This window comes from Zonotrichia albicollis, chromosome 20, assembly GCF_047830755.1.
Source record: "Zonotrichia albicollis isolate bZonAlb1 chromosome 20, bZonAlb1.hap1, whole genome shotgun sequence".
Taxonomy (NCBI): Eukaryota; Metazoa; Chordata; class Aves; order Passeriformes; family Passerellidae; genus Zonotrichia; species Zonotrichia albicollis.
The window spans coordinates 9,202,744-9,218,220 of record NC_133838.1 but is presented as its reverse complement, the minus strand read 5'-3'; the positions used below and the strand labels follow the sequence as shown (position 1 = coordinate 9,218,220).

At 55.9% G+C, this 15,477-nt stretch overlaps 1 protein-coding gene across 1 annotated transcript in view; it reads right to left on the bottom strand.

Annotated features, from left to right (window-relative positions):
* The window catches only part of COL8A2 (collagen type VIII alpha 2 chain), a 31,291-nt gene extending 27,348 nt beyond the window's left edge, over positions 1-3,943 (bottom strand). Inside the window, exon 1 of the mRNA XM_074555865.1 lies at positions 3,567-3,943. The gene's annotated coding sequence lies outside the window, so the exon portion shown is untranslated. The remainder of the gene's footprint in view (positions 1-3,566) is intronic.
* Positions 3,944-15,477: the final 11,534 nt, after the last annotated feature.

Genomic DNA, 15,477 nt, shown 5'->3' with positions numbered 1-15,477 from the left:
CCTGGGGTGCTCCTGCAAGAACTGGGCAGGATGTGGCTTTGGTGAAGAGCCCAGCTCCTGCAGCTCTCTGGGGCAGCCCAGCAATGCCCAGGGGTGAGGCAGGCTGTTGGGGAGCAGAGCATCCCAATCCCATCGCAGCAGCCAGGCCGGCGCTGCCCCCCCGGCCCCTGCAGATGTTTCCCTGAGCGCTGCCATCCCCGCAGCCCTTCCCGGCCGGGATGGATCCCATTGCTTTGATGTGCAGGGTTATGCAGCCAGAGCAGACAGCCCTGGGGAAGAGCCAGGCAGCCAGGGATGTGACTCAGGAGCGGCTCCGGTGACAGGGGGAAAAGGAAAAGCGGTTTATTATGTCTGTGCCGGCGTCCAAGTCGCCAACGCAGGGAAGCAGCTGAGCCCGGAGCAGGAGGGGAGAGCTGGGGGGACGTGGTGTGGGTGCCACCCCTGCCTCACAGCCCCCCTGAGGGTCCCAGTTCCAGCAGCACCCTGCCCTGCTCCCCAGATGTCCCCAGTGTGTATTTTGCACAGGGAATCCTTGAGTGCAAAAGAAGGAATGGGCATGTGTCAATGCCACCCCATCTTTGTTAAATCAGATAATTACCCTCTCTAATTAGCTGTGACAAAGTGCATGGGGGGCTGGGGATGCTCAGAGTCTAGCACATGCCCAACAGTGGGCCTGCACCCTCTCCCAGAGGGAAAAACGTGGGATTGAGAAACTGAGGGAAAACAAATTCAATTTGGTGTCTTTTAATCCCTCCCTTTTCTGAACTATGAGATTTTATTGTCACAGATATTTTCTTCAGCGCAGAGGAATGGAAACTCTGCTCCTTCCTGGGCTGTGGACAAGATGAAATAGGAGACAATGACAGAGGGGTGTGTGGGGACAGACAGGACCATCCCCACACCCTCCCCACCGGGTTAATGCCTTTTGCAGGTGCCACTGCCCAAATCCCCTTGATGTTGTAGCAGTGTGAGGAGCCTGGCCATAGCATGCAGGGCCTGTGGAGGAGGTTTTGCCCCTCACATCACAGACCCAGGAGCAGACAGAGCATTAAAACCAGGCAGTTTCACCTCCACCTTCCCAGCAGAGGCTGCACCACAGCCTTGGATGCACCGCACAGCATCCCGTGATGGATCAGCTCTGAAAACAACACCCTGCTAATCTGCCTCCCCAGCAGCCATAAAACTGTCTTGCAGTTCCTTCAGGGAGGATTTACAGTGGTTCAAAGCATCCTGGAGCTGCCAGCAGAGGCAGGAGCTCCCCGCTGGTGCTGCCCCCATACCTGGGGCATCGGGGTGATGTCCCCATATCTTGGCCCCCAGCCACTCCACTTGATTCCCCCCAAACTAACGCTCCTTAACAGGGACTTGGCAGCCCCTCAGAGCAGCTCAGTGACTCCAGGGTCATGCCTGACCCCAGGAGCCCCTCATCAAAGTCCCAGCACCCCTCAAAAAGGCCCTTTTCTGGGTTGCTCCTGTGCCCTGTGCTGAGGGCAAGCAGGGCAGGATCTGCCCCGATGGGGACAGCCGGTCTGTAGCTATGGCACAGCCTTGGTGACCATCACTGGAGGGGCAGAACCTCACCCAGCCATGGGCTCACCAAGAGGTGGCTGCTCATCAGCCCTGGGGCTTTCTGGGCATTTGTGATCCCAGGGAATCCGAGCCACAAACCCCGGGCACAGCCCATGCCAGGCCCCTCTGGCACCAGGAATCTTCCAGCACTGGGCACAGGGAATGGGAGCACTGCCCCTGTGCTCCCCCTGCTCCGTATCCAAGTGGGAAACCAAAAACCCAACGCAAGGCGAGCTGTGCTGAGCCCCTGCCAAGAGCCACGGACAGAAATATCCTTGATTTCACCAAGGTGTGAATAACTTTTGACACTTCTAGGGCTTATTGCCTTAAAAAAATCCCCCCTCAGTCCCCATTCACACTCGGCAGGACTGTGTTTCATATGAATGGAATATATGAATCACTGCAAAGAATTTAAATGCTTCCCTGTACAAAGAAATGCTCCCTCCCCGCCTCTGTGGCCGGGCTCTGCACAGCCTAAAACAAAGGCATGGCAGGAGATGGGACAAATCCCGATCACCAAACTGCTGCCTCCTTGGACAAGGGCAGCCTGGCCTCTCTGTTTGGCCCAGTGCAGCGGGGCAGAGCCTCCACCACCTATTCCAACCCACAACCAACTGCCCTGGCCACAGCACTCGTGGTTTCCGAATTCCCAGTGAGCCCCTGACAGCTGCTGGATTCACATCTCTGTGTGCTGTTTGCGTTTTGGCTCTGCTCCTGCTTCTAAACCCCAGTTTTCAGATTGGAACAGGCAAAGAAAATTGCTTTATTGCCATTCCTCTGCCCAATGTGGGAGCTGGGACAATCCACCGCCCCGCTGCTGGGAGATGGGGTCAGCTGGGCTGACGGAAACCAGGCGAGTCTTCCTGCAAGAACCTCTCCCATTTTTTAGCACTTTTGGGTTTTGCTGCTTCTTTTCCCTTCGGGCAACAGGGCAAGGAGGAAAAATGTAACTGGAAGCCTGGTGCAGCCCTGCAGCGTTTCCAGCTGTGATGTTTCCCCTGGCATTGCTGCCTCGGCTCCACACACGCGGTTGTGTCCAGAGCCCCAGAGGAGTGAGGAAAGCCAAGATGGGGTTCAAGCACCTGGGTTACATTGGTCCCTAAAAGAGCAGCGACGGGACAGCCCCACCACAGCACTGCCCCTGCCCAGGGGGCTCCCAGCCACCAGCCCTGCTGCCAGGTCTGTGTCCTAAATTCGTAGGATCCGGCTCTGAAAGGAGCCGCTTTGTTTCCCAATATCCCTCGCAGACGGATCAAAACTGCATTTTTACAGAAGCAATAAAAATCCCAGGAATTCACCGGCCTTATGATTTATTAAACATGTTCCTTATAGCAAAGCTGCCCATAGATGAGAAATATCTCCGGTAGGTTATTGCCTGGCCTGGGGCTACCGTACAGGGGGGATCTTTCCTGGCTTATTGGGAATGTTCAAAGCCGGAGAACCTGGTAGCTCAGGAGCCAATTAACAGCAACACTCTTAAAAAAAATAAGCACCTGGTGTTTCCCAAGGATTTTGTGGAAGGCAGTACCCGGGAATGGTGCTGGTACCCGGGTGCAGATGTTGGAGCTGCGGGAGGGGAAGAGACTCCAGGCAGGGCTGGAGCAGTGAGTGCCAGCAGTGGCTGTCCCAAAGGCCACGGCACTTTCCCCGACACACTTTTGTTCTCACAAACATTTCCTAACAGCAGAAAGAAGGGGCTGGGCACTGGGAGACGGCAAAGGCTCTGGGGAGGATTCGCTGGGAACGGGATGGGTCAGAGGAGGGAGAAAGGATGAGAAAAGGTAAAGTAGAGGAAAGCGGGCTCAGACCTGCCCGAAAAGGAATAGCTGGAGTGTTCCTCGGGGAAAAGGCACCAGAACAGCGGGACTCGTGACTGGGAAATCCACGAGATCAGCTCCTGCCCGAGCCCGGCGCAACCCGCGGGATGCGCAGGCGAGCGGCACCGGGAGCGGCACCGGGAGCCCTGACCCGTCCCGGCGGAGCAGCGCGGACCTTACCTCAGCTCCCGTCGGCGCGGCGGAGCGGAGCGCAGCGGAGCGGCGGGCACGGGCGGCCGCTGGCGGGAGCGGCGGGCCGGGCCGGGCCGGGCCGGGCACCCCGCGGGGCGGAGCGGGGCGGGCGGGAGGGCGGAGCGGGGCCGGGGGCGCGGGAGGTGCGGGGGATGCGGAGCGGGGCCGGGGGCGCGGGGGATGCCGAGCGGGACGGGGGGATGCCGAGAGAGGGATGCGGAGCGGGATCAGGGGTGCGGGGGATGCGGAGCGGGACCAAAGGTGCGGGGTGCTGCGATTTCTCTCTTTTCCCTCTTTTTTTTCCTCTCTCCCCTCGGCGGTCCCAGCCCGGCCGCGCTGCTCGTTCCTCTGGCAGGAGGGAGGGAGACTGCGCGCACCGCACCCCGAGAGCGCGGCCCCTCTGCCCACGCCCCCCCGGCCCCTCCTCGCCACCCCACCCGGGACAGGGGGCCCGGGCACGGCCCCCAGACCCGCCCGCCTTCCCCCGAGCAGGGATGCCCCGTGCCCCGGGATGCTGATGCCAGCAGGAGCAGCCACGGGGTGGGAAAAAAGCCCCCTCCATGTGCAGAGCCCACCCTGGGATGGGGTGAATGGCCTCCAACCTTATTTCCCCTTCTTGGCAGCCCAGGGCTGGAGCAGCGTTACCCCCATGCTCACCCAAAACCATTGCCCGTGTCCTTTGTGGACACAGGGCCTCAGCAGGACATGATCCCCACTTCTGTGGTGGGACAACTCTGCTACCCTGAAAATCCCATTGCCCAGTTTGGAAATGTGCCAGTGCAGCCGGTTGCTGCTGCCTCGTGTCTTGGCACAGCTTTAAATCACACACACCAGCACGGAGGTGCCCCAGCCCCAGGAGAACGGGATGCTGGCACCTGCCTGTCCCGGGCACCGTGTGCTGCCCATGCCCGGGGTGGAGGATCCGTGGGCATCCCGCTGGCAGCCGCGTGCCAGGCACAGCCGGGACATGGCCGGGACACAGCGGGGACACCACGGAGACACAGAGGGGACACAACGGGGACACGGCCGGCGCTGCCGCAGCTCCGGGTGCGGGGCGCAGGGCCCCGGTGTGCCCCGGGAGGCAGATTAGGGTTGCTGAGGCAACGGGCACGGAGAAAGCCCGTCGGGATGGAGGCCGCTGGGTGCACAAGGGTGTTTGTTTTCTGTATTAAGCGCCTGAGCAAGGGGGGCATCAGACAGCTAATCCCCCCTCAATGGCTTCCCCCGGAGAGCAGCCGCCGTGGGGCCGGACCCTGCTCCCAGGAATGCTGATGTGCTGTGCCCTGCGTGGGGCTGGGGTCCCCGCCGTGCCCTGAGCGGGCAGGGCTGGGGGTCCATCCTTTACCAGAGCCGCCAGGGCAGGGTGAGCAGCTCAGGGAGCCCCAAGAGCAGGGCTGAGCCCGGCTGAGCACACGGTGACTGCTCGGGGGATGGCTGCTGGCAGCAGCTGCTCTGCCACCACCTCGGCACCTCGAGCACAGTGCTCTGGCTCTCCTGCCCATGCCCTTGTGCCACCTGCAGCACCGGGCACAGGGCAGAGCATTCAGGGGCCTCCGTTGGCACGGCAGCTCCCGCAGAAACCAACCAGCCTTGTTTAACCAGAGCTCTCACTGGCAAAGCATTTCCTCTGCTCAGAGGCTCATTTGCCAGCACAGACATTCCTCTGTCCCACAGAGCAAACCATGGGCTGCAGCCTCGCTCGGTGCCAGCCCCTGCTGCCTGTCATCGCTCCTGTGCTGGCTCCTTCTCCCCAGGATGGAGCCTGGGCTGTACCCCTGGCACCCTGGCCATGCCACCTTGGCAGTGCTGTGCCACTCTGGCTGCTCCTGGCCATGCCACCTTGGCAGTGCTGTGCCACTCTGGCTGCTCCTGGCCATGCACAGCCTTCTCCCTGCTGCCCAGCAATGGTCATTTTTGTTGTAGGGTCTTCTAACCCCTCACTGGGTTCTTTCTTTTCTTTTATAGCTTGTGGAGTTACAGCTGCTTCTGACTGCAGCCCCCTGATGCTCTGGTTTGGGTGTTGGTGCACCTGCTCATGGCAGAGAATAAGGGACTGAAAAAGATGCAGGACATGAATAAACATTACCAAGTAACACCTGACCCTCAATATTCTTACACTAAAGGTAAAACCCAGCTCTGTACCAGCTGTTGGGAAAAATTCTATGAAATTAACTCTATTCCAGCCCAAAAGATATCTAGGTGTGAGCTCACAAGGTTGCAGCAATCCCAAGCTGAGCAAGGAAAGAGAACAACTCACCCAGTGCCGTAACTCTGAGTAACTCATCCAACTTCAAATTTATTTATTTATTTGAGCTAAACAACTGATGCCTCTCAGCACTGTGCCGAGCCACTGCTGATGGCTCTCCTCCCCAGCAGGAGAGGGAATCCAGGCTTAGAGTGGGATTTAGGGGCTCTGCTGCCTGTATGTCCTGGCAGCTCTGCAGCCACTGCTGTGCCAGGGCTCCTCGGTGTCCCCAGGTCTCCTCAGTGTCCCCAGGGCCACACTGAGCCACTGAGAGCTCCCCTGGGCTCTGCTGCACCTCAGGGTGCCTCCCAAAATCCCCGTCCCAGCCTTGCAGCTGCTCTGCACAGGAGGAACAAGCGAGAGGCAGGAGACATAATTCAATCTGGGGCTGCAAAATGCCTTAACTTAATTTCGGTGGGTCACGGACATAATCGAATCAGCCCCGTGTGCCGGAATATCGTTTCCATGTTTCCACAAGGATGGATAATTGTGCTCAGAAAGCCAGCCCTTGGTGCTCCAGTGGGAAAATGTGCCATGGGGAGGTGGGAGGGGGTCAGGAGCTGGGCTGGCAGTGCTGCTGTGCCCGCTCAGGGTGCTGGCATGGAGTGACAAGGGCACACAAAGGGTTGGGGACATCACCCTGCTGTTCCAGCTGTGACGTGCAGGTGAGAGGTGGCCCGGCCAGGAGGACACCAGGCAGGGAGTGGCAGTGTCAGCACAGTGCAGGGTGAGCCACGGCTCCGTGTGGAGCATGGTGCCAGATCCCAGCCTTCGGGAACATTCAGTGATGGATTAAATGCAATCTGACTACCACTGTGGGAGGTTGGAGAGAATTACTTCATACAAATGCACTTCGGAAAGTATTTAGAGTCAAATTTTCAAAAGCCCCTGAACGATTTAAGAGCCAAAATCCCATTTTCCAAAGTCACTTAAACGAGCAAGAAAAGATCAGTTAAGAAAACACGCGAGCAGACGGGGCCTGGAGGGACGGGCTGCGGTGGCAGCACCACGCCACCATCAGCCACTGCAGCCCTCACTGGGGACACACGAGGATGCATCAGCCTCAGAAAACATCCCTGTGTGTCTTTGCAAGGAATCAGCCCGGGATGGGTCAGATTGAAGGGAATTGTCCTGCTGGGAACAGGGACAGCGCCCAGCTCAGCAGCTCTGGGGACATCAGTGCCACCTCCGGCTGCCACCCCGACCCCGGTGGGGCAGGAAGGGTCCCCGGGCGTAACGGGAGAAGGCAGAGCTGCAGCTGGGAACCGCAGGGCTCCTTCCCTTACCCCACAACCGCTGCAGCCTCCTAAAAGCATCTCCAGTTCCCCGCTCAGCATCCTAATGAACCGCAAGGGCAGCTGGGGCCCTTTGAGGCAGCAACCATGGAGACTCAACCCCCCCAAAGAGCAAATCCCAAAGCAATTAGCCTTGCAGGGGCTGGTGGAGGTTCCACATTCCTCGGTGGCTGTAAAGCTCTTTACTGGGATTGTTTTCCTGCGTGAGCCCTGCCCGGGGTACACATGGTGGCTCCGGCTCCCAGCACCTTTGGTGCACGCCGTAAAAAAACACTCTCACGTTGCCTTTGCTGGGGCTGAATCCGAGCGAGTTTACACACTTCCCCCAATAGAAAGCAAAAAAAAAAAAAAAAAAAAAAAAGGATCTGAGACGGAATTCTTGCTCCAGGATCCTTTACAATTCCTGGAGGACATTTTTGGAAAGGGAAGGGTTGTATTTACTTTGGCAGCTGACTCTGCTTCTATATACATATGCATGGAAAAACTGCACTCACCTACGGTTTCCAGGGCTGCCTTGTCTGCAGAGCACCAGCCCAGGTGGTAGCTGGCGGCCCCTGGCCCTCTGTTTGGAAATGGCACGTGGAATTGGGAGCTGAAGTTTAAATCTCTGCCCAGGGCAGCCCTGGAGGCTGCTGGCACTTCCCAGGAGCGCTGGAGGGGACGCAGCAGCCCCGGAGCTCATCACAGCTCAACACAACCAGAGGCAGGATTGTCCCTGTGATGCCCCCATGTGCCCCCATCACCCCCCTCCGTGGGCATCCCTCCCCACCTGCATCTCCAGCCTTCCCCTGGCTGCTGTGATTAATTCACTGACAGTGGGCTTGGAATAAATCCACTCGTTGGCACGTTGTAAATTCATCACGTGCTGGGGACACGCATTCCAGCCCACCATAAACACCCCTGGCTAGGAGCTAGTAAATCTGCCTGCAGAGCTGGGGCATGGATGGAGCCCCTGGGTCCAGTGCAGAGCTGGGCTGACCCCACAGCACCCAGAAAGGAGCTGTCAGGAGCAGCCTCACCCAGCTGCTGTCACCCTCCCAGCAAAAACGAAAAACCAAAAAAAAAAAACAAAAAAAAACCCCCAACCCCAAAAACCCAAACCAAACAAAAAAAAAACCCAAAAAGAAGAGATATAGTGTTGCCATGCTAGTCCCAGCTGAAGAGTATAAGAAGTAAATTAAGGTTCGCTGGAAGAAGTTGCTGGAAGACACTGGAAATGTCCCCCTCCCCGTGCCATTCCTGCACTGGTGCCTGGGCTGGGTGCTCCCATGGGTGCTGGGGACCCATCCCATGGGATCAGGGTCCTGCAGCCTGTCTGGGAGCTGCCCACAGCACATAGAGGAAGTTCAGCTGAGCTGCTGAAAAGTCCAGGCAGTAAACCAGTTGTAAAACAGAGAAAAAAAAAAAAAACCAAAACCATTTTATTATCCAGCAAACAGCTGCTGCTTCATTTTATGGGGGTCATTCTGTGAGGAGATCAGAGAATGACCAGGTTTTGGTGGGCTCCAGGCTCCTGGCACTTCCAGCTGCGTTACTTCAGTCCCCATCCACCCCTGGCACCAGCCTGGCACTGGGGACACTGTGGGCATGGGCAGGGAAGGGCACTGGGTACAGGGAAGGGCACTGGGTACAGGGAAGGGCACTGGGAAAGGCACTGGGGCACTGGGAAGGGCACTGGGTACAGGGAAGGGCACTGGGTACAGGGAAGGGCACATGTGGCTTTATGAGCTGCTCTGTTGTTGGGGCTGTCAGCAGGTCGCCCTGGGGAGGGGGTCTGGGGCTCTGTTTGGTGGTGCTGCATCCTGAGGCAGCCTGGGATTCCTGTGCAGGGCCAGGAGGGTGTGAGCAGTGCCAGGGCAGGGCAGGGAGCGGGCACCAGGGCTGGTTCCCATGGCCTTGCCCAGCAGAGGAAGCTGGGGCACAGCTCAGCATCCCTTTCCCAGAGGAAGCCAAGGGCTGGGAGGTGGCACTGCCACAGGATGCAGGTGCCATCCTGGGGGGCTGGGGCTGCTGCAGCACGGAGCTGCATGGAATTTGTGCCCCTGGAGAGCTGAATGCAGGGCTGAGGGTCCCTGGGTTGGTGTCCCCATGGAGGGATGGGCATCACTAGGGACAGACAGCCACGGGGACGTGCCACACGCTGCCCTGCTGCTCCCTTTTCTCATTCTCCATCCCTTGTGCCCCCTTTGCCCATGCTGGGGTGAGCTGGGAGCTCCACATGGGCCCATTTTGGGGACCCTGGGATGTGGCTTGTGACAGCACCAGGGAGGGGGCCCGGGGGTCTGTGCCTGCCCCAGTGCAGCACCACAGCCCAACAGCTCCAGCCTCTATGAAATAATTTGTTATTTTAGTTGTAAAACAGTAAGTGGCCCCTTTCCAGGAGGAGAAGGGAAAAGCCAAACGGCCCCAGCTCCTGCTAATGAGTGAAGCAGTCAGTCAGCACGGGCAGGACTGGCATGGGAGCAGGACCCGCCTGCCCTGTGCCCTCTGTGAGACCCCTGTGCCCCCTCTGACACTTGTGTGCCCCCTGTGACACCTCTATGCCCTCTCTGACACCACTGTGCCATTCTTGTTCCCCCTGTGACACTCTTATGCCCCCTGTAACACCCCTGTGTCCCCTGTGACACCCCTGTGCCCTCTCTGAGACCCCTGTGCCCCCTCTGACACCCCTGTGACGCTCCTGTGTCCCCTGTGACACCCCTGTGTCCTCTCTGACACCCCTGTGTCCTCTCCATTGCCCTGAAGGGCACAAGGGCTGAGCTAATGATTAATTACCAGGGCTGCCACCTCTCGGAGGAGCTGCTGCTCAGGGCCACGCTGTCACAGTGCTGCAGGGACACAGCCTGTCTCCCCATGGATCTCATCCCAGGGGCAGGGGATGCTCTGTTTCAGAGGTGCCAGGGGAGCTCCAGTGTGCCCAGCACAGCACCAGTGTCCCAACCACTCCCCGTGGCTGTCACCAGGATGGCACCAGGGCACAGCAGTGAGGTGACAGCAGCACAGCTTAAGCCAACCAAAGCTGTCACAACCTCACACCCTTCATGGCCCATGTTGGGTGTTGGGACAAATTTCCCTGTCTGAGCTCCAGAGGGGATGGGAAGCCCCAGAGGGAGGTGGGGGTGGATGGGATTGTGTTGTTCCCTAGGGGTGGCTGTCATTTGATTCTTGGCATCTCCCCTGTCCCCAGGGGTGGGGACACCTGGAATGGCCCCTCCTGACCCTGTGAGCAGCACCCTGGGGTGCAGCAGGGCCCTGCTCAGGGATTTGACGCCCCAGCAAAGGCACTGCCTGCTCTGAGTGCTGGGTATGGACGAAGAACCCAACTCCCTTTGGCCAGGATCATTCCCAGGGATTTGACCTCCTAACTGAGGCAGTGCCACTCTGAGTGCTGGGTGTGGGCAAAGAACCCAACACCTTTTGGCCAGGGTCATTCCCAGGGATTTCACCCTTCAGCACAGCCAGGGCTTGCTCTGAGTGTGGACGAGGAACCCAACTCCCTTTGGCCAGGACCATTCCCAGGGATTTCACCCCTCAGCACAACCAGTGCTTGCTCTGAGTACTGGGTATGAACAAAGAACCCAACACCTTTTGGCCAGGGTCATTCCCAGGGATTTGATCCCCTAACAGAGGCACTGCTTGCTCTGCGTGCTGGGTGTGGACAAAGAACCCAACATCCTTTGGCCAGGGTCATTCCCAGGGATTTGACCCCTTAACAGAGGCACTGCTTGCTCTGAGTGCTGGATGTGGATGAAAAACCCAACATCCTTTGGCCAGGGTCATTCCCAGGGGTCTTGCAGTGATGCTGGGGCAGCCCAGACATCACTCCCAGAGTCTGGCCTCAGGCATCACTCCCAAATTGTGCCATGCAGAGCTCCAGGGCTGTGCAGGCACCACCCCTCCCGCTGTCAGGTTATAGACTCGAGTCCTCAAAAATGCCAAAAATGCACCGGGAATCAAGGTTGGCCCGAAGAGTTTTGATCTCCCCGCAATTGCTGCGGCGTGGCTGTAAGTGCATCCAGATGGCTCAGACCACACAGACGGGGCTCCCACCGCCACCGTCACCTGCGGCCACCCCGCCTGTCCCCTCGGTCACCTCCGGGGCTGGCGGGGTGGGACAAGGGCCAGCGCTCGGGGACACCTCAGGAAATGCATCAAAATAAACCCTTCAAACACCAAACAAAATGGGTTGGAGTGTTTTGATTTCAGAGGTTAACAAAATTAAGAGTCTGAGCCTTTGTATGCATGATGATTATTATTTGTTTTAAGAAAAGAGAAAAAAAAATAGATATGTCTCCAGCTGAAAAATACTATTGCAAATGGGAGCTAGGACAAGATATTTTTATAGTATCTTCTCATTAACTATAAATCCAATTTTGGTTCTTTTTTCTTTCTTTTGTTATGCATTATAATACACACTATTCTCTGTATAATATATATTATAATTCTCTGTTCTCTATATAATTATAATTTTTAATATATAAATTATTCTCAATATAAAATTACTCTATATAATATATAAAGTACATAAATTATCTATATAATCTCTATTCTCTATATAATTTATATTTCTCTCTTCTCTATATAATTACAATTTACAATACATAAATTATTCTCTATATAATTTCTCCACATAATATAAAAATATAAAAATTATCTATATAATCTCTATTATCTGTATAATAATGTACCCATTATAACACACACTGTTTTCTATATAATATATACTATAATTTTCTAATCTCTATATAATTATAATTTATAATATATAAATTATTCTCTATATAATTTCTCCATATAATATATAAAATATATAAATTATCTATATAATCTCTATTCTCTATATAATTCCCTATATAATAATGTCCCCATTATAATACACACTATTCTCTATATAATTTATGTCGATGAGGATGACATCACAGCATGATATTACTTTATCATTCAATTTCCCTTTGTTATGTTTTGTCACCTGCTCCCCTGCACTGTCCCTTGTCCAGCAGTCGATGCTGCCCCATGGCAGCTCTCAAACACTGCCCCAAAACAGAGTTTGGGGACACGGGGCAGCTTGAGCTGCACGTTAGGGTCAGCCCTAAGGGGTGGCAGTGGGGGGATCTGTCCCCTAGGGCTGGTGGCTTGTCAGGGTGGCAATGACATGGCCCCTATTTGTACCTGGGGTGAGGGATGAGACCTCCTGTCGGAACTCAGTGCTTCCCTCTGCGTGTCCAGAGTTGCCAAATACCCCACCAGCGGGCTCAGAGACCCTGGCACACAGCCCAGAGCACCTGGGGATTTGATTTTCACCCCTGGAGCAAGTTACCAGCTTTGTATGAGGACCTGAAAGTCACACAGGTTTGAATAGTGTAATAACAAAATGATCACAGGGTGAAAATGTAGATTTTAGGATTTTTGGTATGGGGGTTTTGGGGACAAGATGGAGGAATGTCGATGTGTCCAGCCTTTCTCCTTCTTCTTCTTGTTGTCCATTTTCTGCAGTGATGTTGGCACTTTGGGATTGGTTTAGAGTGGAAGTGCACTGTCTAACACAGGTGATGGGTATTGGGAATTAAGTGTAAATATGTTATACATAGTTTGGAGTATAAAAGGACAACACCGAGTGCCTGTGGCTGCCCTGCTGAGCAGATCTCGGCTGGGCAGAAAGAAAATTTTATAGATAAGAATTAATAAACAACCTCAAGACCGAAAAGTGAAGAGCAGAGACATCCTGCACATCTCGGGGCAGCAATTAACAACCAAAACCCGAGAACTTCCCATTGTTGTGCTGGATGTCACAGAGACCTGAGCACGCTGCAGCCACAGAGCAGCTGCTGGAGGTGATGCTGAGCTGTGGCTCAAAACCGCTGGCTCTGTCCCCTTGGCTCCAGCACAGTCCCTGAAGGGCTCCTCAGTGTGCCAGGTCCCTGCCTGGCTCTGTCCCCTCACCATTTCAGTGAGCTTTGCTATTGCCAAAACTTCCAAGAGGAGGGAAGATGGTTGTGGTAGCTTACAGCAGGTGAGTGCTGTCCCTACAATAATCTGTGATTATTTTGGTGCTTTTACTGCATCTCAGAGCTGAGGAGGGACTGATGAAGGGATGGAAGGGTAGGGTTAGGGTTAGGGTAGGTGAAGGCTGGCAGACACCCTGGCCTCAAGTTGCTCCCCAGAGATGCCTGGTCCCAGCTCAGTGCATCTGTTCTGGTGCCACCGAGGGCACTGCTGCCCACCCTCCTCCTGCTCCCCAAGATCTGATGAGCAGGTGATGCTGAATCAGAGAAAGGCTCATTTTGACCCACCAGTCACATTACTCATGCTCAGAGGCACAGTGGGAACAGGGCTGGTGAGGGAGTGCAGGTGCTTGGACTCAGCCAGGGGTGCTGGAGGGGGCAGAGGGGCACAGACAGGGCTGGGGGTCCCTCCTGCCCATACTGGAGCCCCCAGAGCCCCCTGGTGCTGACTCCTGGTCTCATTCCTTTCAGGAGAGGGAATGTGTTTACCCAGAGCTGGCTCCTTAGGGAACAAACCCGCAGTGGCTTTTGTCAAAAAGCATTTCTAGAGAGTTCAGAATTTCCTTTCCTGAAAGCCAGCTCCCAGGAAGGAAAACATGTTTTGACCAAAAACTGGTGCCCAGTTCTGTGTGTTTAACTGAAAACAGAAGTCACAGTGTCAGCAGTGAGAGTGCTTTGCCCAGCTCTGGTCCTCCAAGGACACCAGGGACAGGAGGTGACCTTGATGAGGGGACAAGGGGCTGTCCCCAGCTGGAGCCAGCCCAGTGCCAGCCCAGCTGCCAGCACGGGGCTCAGGTGGTACCTGGTGTGTGGGAACCCAGGACATCCCTCTGGCTGTCCAGGATGGCCAGGACCCTGCCAGGGGGCTCAGAAGCCCAAAACACCTGTGGGTTTGATTATGACCCATGGAGCAAATTACCAAGCTTATGAAGATCAGCAAGCCTCAGCAGTTTAGGTAGAATAATAGTGAAGTTATCACAGGGTGGAAAAGTAGATTTTAGGGTTTTTGATATAGAGGCAAGATGGAGGGATCTGGGCATGTCCAGCCTTTCTCCTTCTTCTTCTTGGCCTCCATCTTCTGCTGTGATGGTGGCACTTTTGGATTGGTTTAGAGTAGAAGCTCACTAACATAGGTGATAGGCATTGGGAAGTAACTGTAAATATTGTACAGGCAGTTTTTAGTATAAAGACTAACACCACCCTGAGGGCAGGCAGAGTGCCTGGAACTGTCCTGCTGGATGGACCTCTGCAGGACAGGAGAAAGAATTTTATAGATAAGATACAATAAACAACCTTGAGACCGAGAAATGAGGAGCCCTGACTCATTCTTCAATCGCCAGGCTGGGAAAAGAGAATTTCTAACCCATCTCGGGGTCACTGAGGAGCAGAGATCCCAACACTGGTCGGGATGCTCCCAGCATCCAGCCTGTTCCTCTCCCATCACCTGGAGCAGGTCCTGGTGCCATCCCCATCCCCGCTGGCCTCCTCGCCCCTGGTCTCAGCTGAGCCCCTCGGGCCGGTGCTCCCCCTCCCCTGCCCTGCCCACCAAACCGAGGAAGTCGCAACCGCAGAGCTCTTGAAAGCATTTTTCTGGTGGAGACCACCGGTACTGAGAGATTAAAATTGCTGTTGTTTCTTCCATTACTCAGCTTTCCTGAATTATGGGGTGTAATACTCAGGGAGTGGGAATAATTAGGGGAGAACAATGGCAGGCTTGAAGGCTTAACTACGCCTGTGTGGTACTGCCGGCCAGGCCAGCCTGCTGTCACATTTCTCTGGGCCTCCATTTTCCACAGCCCCTGCCAAGCCCTTTCCACTCCGGTGCCCGCTCCGACTTCCTCATTCCTGGGGCTCTGCTCCCCGGAATGCCCCGGTTAACGCTCGGCTCCCCGGCCCCCAGCACCCTCAGCAGGGCTCTGTGCCCTGCCTGGATGGGATGGAGAGCCTGGGGGTGCAGGGGTGTGGGATGGAGGGATGGAGAGCCTGAGGGGTGCAGGAGTGTGGGATGGAGGGATGGAGAACCTGAGGGGTGCAGGAGTGTGGGATGGAGGGATGCTGAACCCTGGGGATGCAGGAATGTGGGACAGAGGGATGGAGAGCCTGGGGGATGCAGGGGGACAGGGGGATGCTGAACACTGGAGTGAAGGAATGTGGCAGTGGGAGAGGCTGGGAGGGTGCAGGAGTGTGGGACAGAGGGATGCTGAACCTTGGGGATGCAGGAGTGTGGGAGTGGGGGAGGCTGAGGGGGTGCAGGAGTGTTGGGCAGGAGGATGCAGAACCCTGAGGGGTGCAAGAGTGTGGGACAGAGGGATGGAGAGCCTGAGGGTGCAGGAATGTGGGACAGTGATGCAGAGGCT